Below are 16435 nucleotides of genomic sequence, written 5' to 3'. Positions count from 1 at the left end.
GTCCTTCTCGGTGTATCGCCAGACGCACGCCATTATTCCATTACGGGGTGCAATGCAGGGACTGCTGGGTTCTGTTATTCCTTTTGCATTTATTACCTGGAATTCTTCAACGAAGAATGTTCTCTTATCAGCTATTTGACTATCCTGAAATACAATTCCTAGAGGAGAGGCAGGATAGTGCTTGATTAGTTCTAGTTTATCCGTTTTTAGAATAACAAGTTGGTGCATTTACTGTCTCCAAAGGGCGTGGATGATTTTTTTCTAGTGTGATTATAAATTCCTGGATTTTTATATATTTGATGTATTTCATACATTGCTGACATTATTCTCTCTGACTCATCTTAAGTCAGTAGGGGCACCTTCAATTTGACTTTTATGTCTTTTTTTTTTGGTTAACTTTTATTTATTTATTTTTTTATTTTATTTTTTTTTTAAAAGATTTTATTTATTTATTCGACAGAGATAGAGACAGCCAGCGAGAGAGGGAACACAAGCAGGGGGAGTGGGAGAGGAAGAAGCAGGCTCATAGCAGAAGAGCCTGATGTGGGGCTCGATCCCAGAACGCCGGGATCACGCCCTGAGCCGAAGGCAGACGCCCAACTGCTGTGCCACCCAGGCGCCCCTTTTTGGTTAACTTTTAAATTGACATATCAAATGCATGCATAATGGTGCACAAATCATAGTACACTTTAGTGGATTTTTGCAAAATTAACACATGCATGGAAGCAGATGAAGAGACATTACCAGAACCCTGGAAGCCCCTCTCTTGGTCTCTTGCTTATCCCTTGCCCCTGCCTTTCAGATTAATCACTATTGACTTTTTTTTTAATTTAAGATTTTATTTATTTATTTGAGAGAGAGAGAGCGTGAGAGAGTGCATGAGCCGGGGGAGGGGCAGAGGGAGAGGGAGAAGCAGACTCCCCGCTGAGCAGGGAGTCTGATGCTGGGTCTTGATCCCAGGACCTTTGGATGATGACCTGAGCCAAAGGCGGACCTTTAACCGAGACACTCAGGCTCCCCCATCACTATTAACTTCTAACAACAAACATCATTTGCCTGTTTTTAAACTTTCAGGGAATAGATTTGTACACTATGTGTTTTTATTTTTTCTTTTGCCAAACATTATTTCTAAGAATCATCCATACTGTTGTGTATAGCAATAGTTCGTTCATTCTCACTGGTTCGTAGTATTTTTTTATGGGAATTTTTTTATTATTATGTTCAGTTAGCCAGTGTATAGTACATCATCAGTTTTTGATGTAGTGTTCAATGATTCATTAGTTACGTATAACACCCAGTGCTCATGACCACATGTGCCCTCCTTAATACCCATCACTCTGTTACCGCATCCCCCCACCCCCTCCCCTCTGAAACCCTCAGTTTGTTTCCTGGGGTCCATAGTCTCTCATGGTTCATCTCCCTCTCTGATTTCTCCCCGTTCGATTTCCCTCCCTTCCCCTATGGTCCTCTGTGCTATGGCTTAAGTTCCACATATGGGTGAAACCGTATGGTAATTGTCTTTCTCTGCTTGACTGATTTCACTTAGCACAATCCCCTCTAGTTCCATCAATGTCGATGCAAATGGTGGGTATTCTTTTATGGGAATTTGTGATAATTTTTTATCAATTCTATAATTGATGGCATATATTTCAGGCTATTATAAGTAGTGCTTCTATTAACATTCTCATACATGTAATTTGGTGAAAAAATACAAGCATTTCTTTTTTTTTTTTAAGATTGTATGTATTTATTTATTTAGAGAGTAAGAGCAGGGAAGGGGCTGGGGTGGGGGTGTAGATGGGGAGAGAAAGAGAATCTCAAGCAGACTCCCTGCTGAGTGTGAAGCCCAACGTAGGGCTTGATTCCATGACCCTGAGATTGTGACCTGAGCTAAAATCAAGAGTCAGATACTTAACTGACTGAGCCCCCCCAGGGCCCCAAGCATTTCTATTGAGTATATATTTAGGAGTAGAGCTGCTAGTTCTTAAGAAAGCCAAACAACTTTTCAAATGGTTGTACCAATTTATACTCCCACCAATAGGATATGAGAATTTCATTTGCTCCACATCCTCCCAGCAATTGATATTTAATGTCTTTTTAATTATAGCAATTCTGGTACCGGTACCGAGTCAGTGGTGTATCACCTTGGGTCTTTACCGTGCATTTCCTCGATGGCTAACGAATTGAGCACTGTTTCATACGTTTATTGGCTGTTTATAGAACTGGTTCTGTGAAGTATCTGTTCAATTCTTTACCCATTTTCTATTGTATTATTGGGTTCCTTTCCTGTTGATTTGTATGGATTCTTATATTTTTGGCATTCAAGTCCTTTGTTGTATCTACTTACTGTGTGTATCTTCTTCCATTCTGTGGCTTGCCTTTTTACTCCCTTAACGGTGTCTTTTGAGGAACAGAAGTTGTTAATTCTAATAAAACTTAGTTTATTAATTTGCTTACCTTTACAGCAAATTTAGAAGTATTTGCTGTCCTTTTTAGAAGTAACTGCTTACCTTAGAGACATGAGGTGTTACCTTACATTTTCTTCTGAAAACTTTCTTTGTTTAACCTTTCATACTCATCATTTTTTCAGTCTAGTGGGAGGAAGGCTTGTTATTTATTTATTTTTCTAATATGGATACTGAGATGACCGTTCTTTCATCATTGCACCGGAGTATCACCTTTGTCATAAATCATGTAATTATGAATATATGTATTTATTTCTGGACACCCTATTTTTGACCTATTTGTCTACCACTGTACTAGCACCATACTCTCTTAATTGTTTAAGCTCCATAATAGGTCATGATATTGTATATTCTTTTAGCTTTGTCCTTCATTTTCAAGATTGCCTTGGCTATTCATGGCTATTCCATTCACATTTTTAAGTACATTTCAGAAACAACTCGTTCAATTTTCATTCCATTACAGCAAAGATTACCTACTATCTACACACTATTCTGCATTTTTATTTTTTCATTTAGGCTACTTTGGAGACTTTCCTTGTTTCTTTTTTATCTGCTTAGTACTCCTTTGTTGGGTACTGCTAACACCTCTCTGGTCTAATCTTTCTCTTTTCAAAGTAATAAGCAGATCTACCTACTTAAGACATGAGTTGTTGGAAAAAATAAATCTAAATATATATACTACAAGTAAACATGTAGAAACTACCAAGAAAATGAAGTCATTTATATTCGATAAAACTAGCATGGTTTGATTAGATTTTATCAATCCCTGACTATGTGGTTTAGGAATTCTTGCTTCTTTGTAAGAAAAGATGTAGGAGACAAAAATAGGAATAAACAGAGGAATTTAGATCAATTCAAATCTACATGATTATTTAAAACTCAATATATGCACACACAAATATTAATGCAAGACTTCAGAAATATATTCTTTTTTTTTTGAGAGCGAGAGAGAGAGTGTGTGTGTGTGTGTGTGTGTGTGTGCACATATGCAGGAGCAAACCGCCAGGAGTGGCAGAGGGAGAGAGAGAAAGAATCTTAAGCAGGCTCCACGCTCAGCATGGAGCCCAAAGCGTGGCTTGATTCCATGACCTTGAGATCATGAACTGAGCCGAAATCAAGAGTCAGACCCTTAACCAACTGAGCCACCCAGGTGCCCTGCAGAAATTTATTCTTAATAGATTTTGAGACAGTTATAAAAGCCCATCCTAGAAGTGAATAACCCGTTTAAGTCCAATTCTTCAGTAGTTGAACATCTGTTTCTAATTAGTTCCTTTCAGATGCTCTCATAAAAGTGTATATAGAAATTATCTTAATAGAAGTAAGATCGTTTAATGCCGGAAATTTTTTATTCCCCAAAAACAGTGCAATTAATTAGGATTATTGGCAGTGGAATAAAAAAATCAACCCATATATTTAATTTAAACCTCCTTGCTTTTGTCTGTTTTCATATCGAACCTACTCACCACAGTGATGAAGAATGCTTCCCCTGCCTCTCAGCTCACCAGACTCTGCTGCAACGTTCAAGTGCATCTTAAACCACGCCGTCTCTCCAGGCTCTGACAGACGGAACAGAAGGGACGTACTTTACTTCCCAGCCAAAAGATATTTTATTTTAAAGATAACCAAAAAAGTGTTTACAAACAGACTGTAGGCAGCTTTTCGCTAATTTTTAGAAATCAAAGAAGAGATGATCTCCAGGTTGATGACGCTACGGTCTGAATGTTTATGCCCCCCCCATTCATATATTGAAAATCTAATACCCAGAGTGATGATAGTAGGAGGTGGGGCCTTTGGAAGGTGATTATGTCATGAGGGTGTAGCCCTTGTGAATGGGATTAGTGTTCTTACAAAAAAGGCGCCACGTAATCCCTTAGCCTCTTTTGCCAGTTGAGGACACCAGGAGAAACTGGCAGGGCCCAGCCTTCTCCAGAACTTGGCTCTGCTGCCACCTGATCTTGGACTTTTGGCCTCCAGAAGTGTGAGAAATAAATCCGTGCTGTTCCTAAGCTACCCAGTCTGTGGTACTTAGAGCAGCCAGAATGGACTAGGACAATGTGTGTGCGTTATAACATTCTTCTCTTTAAAAACTCCTCGTGCTGTAGAAGGAAAACCCTCCAACAAGGTACAACATGTTTCAGTTTTGTTTGAACAGAAGCAGCCTCCCTGTGGGTACTTCATACTCAACATCTCACCCTATCATTCGGGTGATTTCATCTTAAACCAGGCCCTGGCACAGACTGGAGCTGCTCCGTACCCTGAGTGGTTTAATATTGGTGTCATTGTTATTTAGCGATGGGCCAGGAGATGGCTGCCATTGAAAAAGGCAGTTGGTTATACTCACAGATTCAAGACGGGGTTGGGGCGGGGAGGGTAGCATATGCCACACCACAGTGTAGGGGTGGGTATGTGCACAATGGGAAGCACTGGGGTGGGTGAGGAGTCAGAGAGAGAGAGGGGGGAAACTGTGGGCAAGGGCCTTTATAGTGGTTTTCAAGGGAAGAAATGGGAAACGCAGATGAGGCAGGCTTAGGATTGGCTAGTTTGAGTACTTTCAACAAGTACTGGGGCATAGAGGCTGTCTCTAGCTGTCCTGGCACTTGACCCTGGGGTGATTGGGGCAGGTGAATAGCTGCCTAGAGGGGTGAAAGCACAGGAAAGGATGTGGTTGGGGTTTGGGCTCTAGATTGGTTGGTTTGCATTTGAAAAGCTTGCCCACTGGATCCTGGACAATCTTCCAGGATCGGCAAGGCCTGAGGTCAAAGCATCAGTACATAGAAAATAGAAGACGTGGCTAACTCACTGCCCTGGTGCTGCGTCCCCTCTTGGAGAAGGCAAAGGGCTCACCAGAGCTCTTGGGATACTTCGGGCTCAGGAAAAGAAAATCTTTGCAGCTACCTTGTTTTACTCAGTGTATTGGAAATAGCACCCAGTGATACTGAGAGAATTCAGTATTCAGTTCAGCTTTTGTCCCTGCGTGGCATCTGAAATCATCAAAGACAGTTTCTGTCACGGCCTGGGCTACTTTCAGCACTTTGCTGTCTTTGCGTCAGGACCCATATGGTCCCATGCCGGCGTCACTCACCACCGCGAGGTCCTGGGCCGATGGGCCACACACTTTCTGTCAGATGCCGCCAGTGAGTGCTCTTCCTCTTGCTCTTCCTCCCCACTTTCCTCTGGGCCTCCTCCTCCTCCTCATCTTCATCTCTCGCTCTGCACCTTCTGCCTCATCTCTGTCCTCTTCCAAGTTTATCTGCTTTGGATGATCTTGAGCTTGTGAATCCGTCTGTGCTCAAGTCTTCCATTTTCCCATCCTGTGGGGATCGAAGTAGTACAAATCATTCAGGATAAACGGGCAGTCCCTTGTTTCAGACGTGCCCCCCTAAACAACAGAGCAGCTCATGCTTCTTGGTCAGCATGGCATTGGGGTAGGGACTTGGTTCTGGCAGAGGGCTACTGGCTTCAGCGGAACCGGCTGCCTGCTTCCTGCCTCCTGGGGTGGAGATCAATTGTTCAATGCTAATCATTGCCCCACCCTCTGTGATCACCTTTCTGACCACATGCAGGGACTCCTGGGTGCTGGCTTCCCCACATCCCTGCTTATTATCACTTTCAGGCTCTATTATGATGATGGTGATGGCCTTGCCTACCTTTTTTCTTCTCTGACCCAGTCCCTTTAGCCATCCTGCAAACCAGAGGCTCTTTGTGGTGTTACAGAAGTATGAGTCATCAGAGAAGCCAACTTCCAGGCTCTGTTCTTCTTCCTTACTACAGACACCCCCCAAAAAGCAATGTCTGATGATTCTATCAAAATGCTAGATCTAAAAGTGAGCTCTGTTCCCCAAGGGATAATCTAGGTCCATACCCGTTTGCCTTCTTTTCCTTCCTCAGACTTTAGCAGGGCGTATCGGAATGTAGGGTGTGTTTGTCCACCTTTGTTGACTGTTTCCAATAGCTTTCATAGATGATTGTGCTCCCCCATGGAGTGACAGAAATTTGGCAGCCCAATTTGGGTGTGGGCCCTGTGCCTCACAGGACAGCTTGCTCCACGTCAATGTGTCCAGGTTAAAGTCATGCCTGTCATAGTGATAGATGTGATCCCTTGTACCCTCATGGAAAACACCAAAAAGAATTGACTGTGTCTTCCAGGCTACCATCTGATACCCACTCTGACTTATTGATTTGACTTGGTCTCCAGCCTTGGTTGCCAAATGAAGGACCCAAACATCTGTGTGGTGAATATGGTCAAGTCATCTTTCTCAGGATGATCAGAGAAAAACACATTCAACGTTGGTGAAGGTGGGGGATGTGTGTTCCTACAATCTGAGGGTTTTCAGCAACTCGTGTCTGGAGGTGGGCTCTCAGAGCTTCACGGTCTCCTCCTCCCCCAGCTCTTGGATGTTTTCTTCTCCATCTTAGTGGCCTTCTCTCCTTCTCGTCCATCATGTGGGTCTGAAGCCACACAGGCAGACCCAAGGAGGGAGCTGCTTGTGCAGCCTGCCTAGAAGTGGATCCTCACGGGGGCAGTTCTCGTGATGCATTTTTAAAGACAAACCAGAAAATTTGTCCTCCTACCTCCCAATCATAAGCATTTAACAGTTTACTACTAAAGCACTTTGTTTGGACTTAAAATTGCCTCCAACTTTCCTGTTTGCCTCAGAACGTACAAGAGCAAGCAACATAAGGGCGTATGTGTGTCTACATGTATTATCCAGCGTGAAGTATTTATTCTGTCGCCTGCATGATCTTTATGCATTTTTTCTGTGATGAGCTGTGCATTTCTACAGGGCAAAGCCTGCATCTGTCATAATTATTCTGTGTAACATCTACTCGCCACATATGTCCCTAATCAAAAAGGCTGGCAACAATGAAGATAACCATCTAGCTTGGATTTGAAGAATAAATGAATTCAGACAAGGTATTTTAGGTTCAAGATGTTGGATTCTAGGCCATAATGAATTTATTTAAAACCATGAACTGCACCTTGACAGAAGACCTTTAACTTTACATAATTACCTTCATAATCTGTGGTCTTTCCTCTGATAATTTCTCTTTCTAATACATATCCTGAAAGCTCTTTGGAAGAAAACTGCTAGGAACCCATTTGCTGGTGGTCACTAAGAGACTGTTATCTGTCGATAGAAAACTTTTTCTTGTAAAATACCTACATGTTCTGGGCTGCTTTGCTGCTGTTCTATTTATCCTTGTGTTGACTGTCAATATATTTTTTAGCATAATCACTTCTTCTATTCTACTGATATTCTGAAATCATCTGTTTGCTGCTACTGCTGCTGCTGTGAATCTCATAGATAGAAGCCACGAGAATGCTGTAAAATTGCATAATGGAAACAAATAATTGGATTACATTGGAGAGCAAGTAGTTTTTCACAATATAGTGCTATAATTAAATTATTCCGTGCTTATCTCTAATTCCTTGTTCTCTTTCCCCATTTATTTTTGCCAAATGAATCTCTCTTTTTGGTATGTATTATTAACATTCTATCTCTATTTTTTGTGACATCTGAATTTGGGAGCTGAAATATGTGTCTGAGATAAGCTATTCCAACTTTATCTCGCCACTCCAGGCTTAGGGGAGAATTGTGTCAGACTAGCGATATAGAAAGTAAATTGAGTTAGCCCTTCACCGTTATATATATTCATGATAAAACTTGGCTATGGAAGTTGTGCTGCAGTTACGTGTAATGCAGATAGATCTCTAGAAGCAAACTTGCTGAGTAAAAGCACATACCCATATTCCCCCAGCTTTACTGAAGTATAATTGATAAATTAAAATTATATTCATCCAGGTGTACAATATCATGTTTTATTTAAAAAAGATTTATAATTTATGTGAGAGAGAGAGTGCGGGGGGAGGGTCAGAGGGAGGAGAGAGATAATCCTGAGTAGACTCCCCCCTGAGCTGGGAGCCTGATGCGGGGCTGGATCTCAGTACCCTGAGATCACAGTGTGAGTTGAAAACAAGAGTTGGACGGATGCTCAATGCACTGGTCCACCCAGGTGCCCCAAAGTCAGGTTTTGATAGATGTGCACACTCTGAAGGGATTACCACAGTCAAGATAATTAGCATATCCATCACCTCTCATAGTAAGTGGTGAGAACACTGAAGATCCACTCTCGGCCAATTTCCTGTATACAGTACAGTAGAATTACCCATAATCACCACGCTGTACATTGGACTCCAGAGCTTACTCATCCTGCATCACTGAAACGTAGAGCGCACCCATTTTAATTTTACTGGATTATGTTATCTCACTTTCCGATATTCGGTTTCTTTTTTCCTATCTTATATTTTACTGATGACCACCCCACTCACCCTGGTTTCAGGGATAAGCTGCTGCCCAGTTGCTCCTGTTTTCTAGCTAGATTGTCTGAACTGTATCTCAAACCGACTGCCTACCATTTTTTAAAATATACTACCAGGATTAATCCCTACATGTCTCAAATACCACTCTACCTCGTTCTTATCACTAGAAGTTTCAGCCTCCCAGCCATCCACTGTTCTCCCTATGCTCATCCCTGTCCCTCTCTGTTCGTCCTTTGATTTGAGACAGTCTCCTGCCACCCTCTCTGCTCTCCCAAACGCTTCTGGCATTCCCTCTGGAACTCAGGGGCCATCACTTAGCAAATTGCCTCATAAACTCAACCTGGTCTCTGACTGCTCCTTTATAGTCTTGCCCTGATTAGAATTCCTGCCCCCGGGGATACCGATTCCTCTCCAGCCTTTCACAGAGAAGCCCATATTCCGCTCATCAGAAACCGGGAGGGAGCTGTTGAGGTGGGTGCCTGCCTAATTAATTGCCCATTGCCCCATCCGAATCATTTCTTCCCCTTTCTCTGTTGAAAACCAATTCGCTTTTGAAGTTTATCTTGTCAGACTATACCATGGACATGCTTTCTTGCTGCTGCCATGTTCTAAGCCTCCTTGTCAGTTAGGACCTCTACACCTTACAGTCTTCCTCTCTACCACCGTGTTTATTGACCCATCCAACCCTGAGCCTCTCACTTCCTGGACTTTCTCACTTCCAAGGATCATCACCTGTAATTGCACCGCCTCTGATACCTTGGTCGCAAGCCTGCTGTACTCTGATAAACATTCATTTTTTTTTTTAAAAGATTTTATTTATTCATTTGAGAGAGAGAGCGCATAAGCAGGGGGGAAGGGGAGAAGCAGAGGGAGAGGGAAAAGCAGACTCCCTTCTGAGTGACACTGGGCACCACCCCAGGACCCTGAGAGGCAGACACTTAACTGACTGAGCCACCCAGGTGCCCCCTCTGATAAGCATTCTTATCTTTCTGTCTCACTTCCTGTAGCCTCTCCCTTCTAGCCAGTAATTCTCCTCCTAGGTTAAGATCTCTAGTTTAAGGGCCCATCATTAAAGTCATTCAGTTGCAAAATGCCTTTAGTTCCCTCACTCCATAGAACTCTCCAGAGAAAAACCCAGCACTGTCTAAACCCAACTCTGCCTTTTGTCCACAAAACTGCTTGAGGGAGAAGTCCTGACCTTCCTGCCTACTATCAGCTCACATTCTTTGCTTTCTTTCCTATTAACTTGTTAAAGATGTCTGTTTGCATCAAAAGCAAATCTCTCTAATGTTTGGGGTCCCACCCATTGCAGCTTTCCTAAGGGCACCACTTTTGTTAAGTATTTTCTGTTTCCTGCATCACCAATACCTGAAATTCTATTGAATGTCTCCCATAAGCGTACAAAACATAGTAACAGTTTTTATCTTTAAAAAAACCTCTTTTTTAAAATTTCATGTGCCATTTTAGAAAACCATTTTTTTCCTTTTCTTTGACAGCAAATCTGCTTAAAATAGCAGATTGTCTCTCCTTCCCTCACTTTGCAGTCTGTCTTTGACCCGTTCTTCCCATCCAGCCTCTCTAATACAAGCACTTTTATGAACACGATTTCTGTGTGCCACATCCTGGCCTTCTTTCTTTGTGTTCATTTTATTCAATAAATAAATGAGTTTTCATTGTCAATGACTTTTAATGACTCTTTGGATGCTGCTTCTCTTGACTTTAGAGACACCACAGCTTACTGTTTTGTTTTCCTTAACAATTCGGACCCTCATTTCCCTTCACCTTTGCTCACTGAATTATGAATTCTAGGACAAAATGCATGGACAAAGAAAACCGCAGCCCACAAGAACTCAGAGATATGAAGAGCAGATATTGACATTCTACGGTTCAAGAGCTCTAGAAGGCAAGAATAGAGACACTGGATAGTAGACGATGGCCGAAGTAGAAAGAGAAATAATGGCAGAAAGTTTTTCATACCTGCTGATTGCCTTAGACAACCAGCCTCCAACACCGTATGCTTTCAAGCTTGGTCCTTTCCCAAAATACTCCCAACTTTCAAGCATGCCTTGATGAGATTGGAATTCAGGTAGCTTGGTTGAGTCTCTGACTATAATTTTTTATTTATTTATTTATTTATTTTAATGATTTTTTATTATATTATGTTAGTCACCATACAGTACATCCCTGGTTTCCGATGTAAAGTTCGATGATTCATTAGTTGCGTATAACACCCAGTGCACCATGCAATACGTGCCCTCCTTACTACCCATCACCGGCCTATCCCATTCCCCCACCCCCCTCCCCTCTGAGGCCCTCAGTTTGTTTCTCATAGTCCACAGTCTCTCATGTTTCATTCCCCCTTCTGATTACCCCCCTTTCTTTATCCCTTTCTTCCCCTACTGATCATCCTAGTTCTTATGTTCCATAGATGAGAGAAATCATATGATAGTTGTCTTTCTCTGCTTGACTTATTTCACTTAGCGTTATCTCCTCCAATGCCGTCCATGTTGTAGCAAATGTTGAGAACTCGTTCTTTCTGATAGCTGAGTAATATTCCATTGTATATATGGACCACAACTTCTTAATCCAGTCCTCTGTTGAAGGGCATCTCGGCTCCTTCCACGATTTAGCTATTGTGGACAATGCTGCGATGAACATTGGGGTGCATATGGCCCTTCTCTTCACTACGTCTGTATCTTTGGGGTAAACACCCAGTAGTGCAATGGCTGGGTCATAGGGTAGCTCAGTTTTTTAAAGGTTTTTATTTAAATTCCAGTTAGTTAACATACAGTGTAATATTAGTTTCAGGGGTACAATATAGTGATCCAACAATTCTCTACAACACCCAGTGCTCATCACAAGTGCCCTCCTTCATCACCATCACCTGTTTCACCTATCCCCCCACCCACTTCCCTTCTGAGGGGATTCCCATTCGCATTTTAGTTTTAATCACTTAATCTTCAAAGATGTATTTATTTATTTTAGAGAGAGCATGAGCGGGAAAGGCAGAGGGAGACAAAGAGAGAACCTCAAACAGACTCCCCAGTGAGCGCAGAGCCCCATGCGGGGCTCCATCCCAGGACCCATGAGATCAGGACCTGAGCCAAACTAAGAGTCAGATGCTTAACCGACTGAGCCACCTAGATGCCCCTAATCACTTCATCTTTAAAATTATAGTGACAGACTTTTCTCTCTTACTATGATTTAAATAATTAAGTGATTAAAATTATGTCAAAACAAACCACGATTTGTTGATAGAGAAAGAATAAAACAAAGTTAAGAAATATTCATGGTTGGAATTTATGAGGTGTATTACCTGTTCCAAACTTAGCAGCTTAAAATAACAAACATTTACTCTCAACAATTTCTGAGGGTCAGGAATCTGGGAGCAGCCGTAGCTGTGTGGTTCTGACTCAGCGTGTCTCAGAAGCTGCAGAATCAGGATGGTCTTGACCAGGTGGACAGAAGATTAGTTACAGAGAGCTGGGAGGTGAACACTATGAGGGAAATGAAGAAAAATGTGTTCAGATCAGCTTTCTCCCCACTGTGTTCTGTGGGATACTTATCTCCTGTTCCTTCCAAAGAGCGTTCTGTGGTCAAATAAGAATGGGGAACACCTCAGAACTCACCCTCCACCCCCGAAATGGGCATAGGAAAGGCCCTGGGAGAAGTCCCAAGGCACAAGACCCATTTGACTTGGTTATTTCAGGATTTGCCCAACTTTTTGACTAAGGGACCCCTTTATTTATTCATTTTTAAGACACATTTTTTAAAGATTATTTATTTATTTTGAGAGAGAGAGGGAGAGTGTGGGTGTGTGCATGAGCGGGAGGGGAGGGGCAGAAGGAGAGGGAGATTCCCAAGTGGACTCTGCACTGAGCACAGAATGTGACAAGGGGCTCAATCCCAGAACCCTGAGATCAGGACTTGAGCCAAAACCAGGAGTCTCAGATGCTTAACTGACTATGCCACCCAGGCACCCCAAGACACATCTTTTAACTGTTACCTCAAATATCTTTCTGACACCTAGATTTGATCATGCCCCTTCATTAAGGACAGCAGTAGTGTCCTTAATTTAAGGATTTGGGAAGAAAACAGAACCTTGAATTTTATCCTTTTTAACTTCATTTTTGTGATATTTTAATATAAATCATACAATTAATATAGTAAATGTAGAATAAATAAGTATGGAGGGTGTACCTGCCATTTTTTACTTATAGAATCCACTGGCATACAGAATAAAGTTACCCTACTTCGCATGTTAGTCAGATTCCATGAATCGGACTCTCCGGGCTTTTCTCTAGACCCTGCCCAACCTCTCCCTGGACTCCCCCATTCCCCTCTAGCCACGCTAGTATGCCGAGCCTTCTTACCGCCTGGCAGAGAACTTGTTTAAATGCTATTACATTTTCTAGGATATTATTTTCACCTGAAATACCTGTTCGTCAAAAAAATTTTTTAAAGAGTTTATTTGAGCAAAAATCGATTTGAATCTGGCAGCACCAAGTTAGAAGTGGTTAGCAGCACTTCGCCATCAGGAGCTGCAGGAAGACTTTTACAGAGAAGAAGCAGAAGCAAAGCTGGGAAATGATTTGATTGGCTATAGCTTAAGTGGTCAGATTCTATTTCTGTTCATTGTCTTTGAGCCTTTGTTATCTATCTGTAAACTGGACTGGATCCTAAACTCTTCCAGTTTCCTCAAATATCTGTCTATGACTCTTCAAACTGACATTTCCAATAATTTCCCAGCCTTCCGAGTTGGAATCACTAACAACAAAGACTGCCCTTGAACCTCATTGGAAGAGACCATACCAGGTCCTTCTTGATTCCCGAATGGCAGCCAAACTTTAGGGCCTTGAACATTGGGTCCATATCTCCCAATTCCAGAAGGCTCCTCCAGACTCTTCGAACTGCACACCAGCTGGCGATCCAAAATCCCATTTGTTTCTGCGCACCCATCTCGAGGATTCCTTCCGCTGAGGTTTCTCCCCATTTAGTGTTCCAAGTGTGTGCCTACATCTGAATCATGGGGATCCATGATCCTTTATCTCTAGTTCTGAAGCCCCAAAGCTCTCAGATGGAAAGTTTGTTTTGTTTTATTGTTGTTCTTATTTCCATCAATAGCAATATTACATTAGCAATCACAAATAATAACTTAAATATTTTGGTATAAACTGAAGAGAGCAGAGAGATTGATGATAGTTATGCATGAAGAGAGAATTATACAATACAATTTTGTAAGTTTCCAAATGTAAAAGAAATAATAAGAGAGGACACGTAGTCCTGTAGTTGATTAAAACAGAAACCTGGGGTGGCCGTTAGAATTGACCTAATTCAACATCCATTCAGGATGGAAAGTTTTAAGACCTCATTTGGTCAGACACCTGATTTGAACTGACGTGAGGCCACTCATGTTTTTTAAACTCTTTCTAAATGTGTCTATTCATACATTTTGCTGCAGAATATTAAGTGTTTGCACAGTCCCGCCCCAGACCCGACTAGGTATATGCATTATATTGCCTTTCTAAATCTTGAAACATTCTGAGACAAATCTATCTGACCCCAAGTATTTAGGAAAAGGAGTCTGTGAAATCTTATAATTGGTAGCGATTAACCATTATAAATGCCTTCCTACGTATTATATCTCCCCTTCCAGTAACAAGCCTGCAAGGCAAGCAGGTCGCCTGCGTTACAGAAGAGGTAGCCCAGACTCAGGGACTATCCTATTTTCTCCAGTCTGTGGTCCCAGATGCAGGCGGGGCAGACATGAGACCCAGGTCACTGGCTCCAGACTGTTCCATGGTGCCATAAGCCCAACCGTATGGTGTTCGTTGCACAGTCGCACAGTTTGCAAGTCCCTTGTCAACAGGGACTCTGCCTTCCTTTTTTCCTCTAAGGCTGAGTCCGTGGTTGGCATTGTCTTTCACATAGTGTTTAAACAATCCTTTCATGAAAGGTAGAATTTATGCCATAGGAATACTTTAAAAGAAGTCGCCAGGGGCTTTGGGGAGAGATGAGTCTCTGGTCCCGTTCCAAATCTGCAATTTACAGTCTCATTTACCTTGGGCAAGTCACTTAGTTTCTCTGTGGTTTGGTTTTCTTATCTGTAGAAATGAGGGAAACCATAAAAGTCTTAAAAAGGGGATTAGAACAATTGACGGACAAAAACCACGAAATACACCTAACACACATTCGCAAATGGCTATTATGAGAAAAAGGCACCCCCACTGCTGAATTGAGCAGATGACAACTAATTCCTACGACAGGAAACCTGAGATCTATAATAATGTCCCTGCAGAAGGATCCCCTGTCCTATGAGAACAAGCTCTTCGCTTTGTTCATCGGACCTTCCCTTGTTTTGGGCAGCGTCGCCGGCTCGAGGGTCTTCGTGGACAGCCTGGCAATGAACATCTTTGTTTTTAAAGTTCCTAAGGTGGAGTGACGCTCACTTCTTCACATCTTCCCAACTTTCTCATCACTTCTCTCACCTGATTTCTCATCCCCTCCTCAAACGGAGGTAACTTCTAGAACCCAAGGAGAAATATAAAAGGAAGAAGAAAGGAAAGGTCAAAGGAAAACAGAAAGGAGAAGGCAGGGGCGCCTGGGTGGCACAGTGGTTAAGCGTCTGCCTTCGGCTCAGGGCGTGATCCCGGCGTTCTGGGATCGAGCCCCACATCAGGCTCCTCCGCTGGGAGCCTGCTTCTTCCTCTCCCACTCCCCCTGCTTGTGTTCCCTCTCTCGCTGGCTGTCTCTATCCTGTCGAATAAATAAATAAAATCTTTAAAAAAAAAAAAAAAAAAAGAAAGGAGAAGGCAGGCAGGTTGGAGAAACAGTGGGGTCTCTGTGCGGTGCCCTGCAGGACTCTGTCTGTTGACCATCAGCCTGCAGCCCCTCTTGCTGCCCTCCTCTGCGGACCCGCAGGCCCTCCAGGGCTGCAGCAGACACAGTCCCAGGCTGCCTTGTAAGCACGTGGGCCTTGGGAGGGGGTGCGAGGGAGGGGTGGGGGTGTGGGAAACAACACTTACTTGTTTTCACCGCGGTCCCGGTCAGGCCCCATTTCTCCTGTTCTGGTTGCTAACTGACATGGCCCTGGCGCTCTATTCAACTCAGAACATGGAAAACCACTCTGTTTTTGAAGGTGTATTTCCCAATTGTTTTTTAGTCCCCAGTGTCCTGGGTACTTGGGATCTCAGAGCGTGAGAGCCATTTCCAGGTTTGTTGTTAACCTCATCCCAAATGATGTTCTCTTTCTGCCCTCCCTCATTCTAAGTGTGTGCTTCTTCCACCGGCCTCTCTTTGCCTCCTGCCAAACCTTTCTTCTCCAGAATCCTCTTTCCTCAGTGCATCCCTGAATAGTAGGGGAGAGCGGGAGGGAGGGAGAGAGAGAGAAAGAGAGAGAGGGAANGAGAGAGAGAAGTGAGTGAGAAAGCCCAGGCTCTTGTGACTTACCAAGGATTTTTGTCAAAGATGAAAGTATCCAAATGTACCAGACAGAAATGGAAAATGGTGCTTTGAAGTAGGAACACATGTTTTGCTTTAGAAAAGTAAAAATTGCAGAGGATTGTTTTCTTCTATTGTGTTCTCTCTCCTTCTCTTGATTTCTAGTTGGAGGCAACACAGAATAAACAGTATGGGATCTACTTCTCAC

General features: G+C 42.7%; 1 protein-coding gene across 1 annotated transcript in view; it reads left to right on the top strand.

The window, feature by feature from the left end:
• DCHS2 (dachsous cadherin-related 2) overlaps positions 1-16435 on the top strand; it is a 238410-nt gene that overhangs the window by 120741 nt on the left and 101234 nt on the right. The window lies entirely within an intron of this gene.

The sequence above is a fragment of the Ursus maritimus genome, unplaced genomic scaffold, assembly GCF_017311325.1.
Source record: "Ursus maritimus isolate PB19 unplaced genomic scaffold, ASM1731132v1 scaffold_11, whole genome shotgun sequence".
NCBI lineage: Eukaryota > Metazoa > Chordata > Mammalia > Carnivora > Ursidae > Ursus > Ursus maritimus.
The sequence above is the reverse complement of the archived record's forward strand: the minus strand, read 5'-3'. Positions and strand labels throughout refer to the sequence as shown.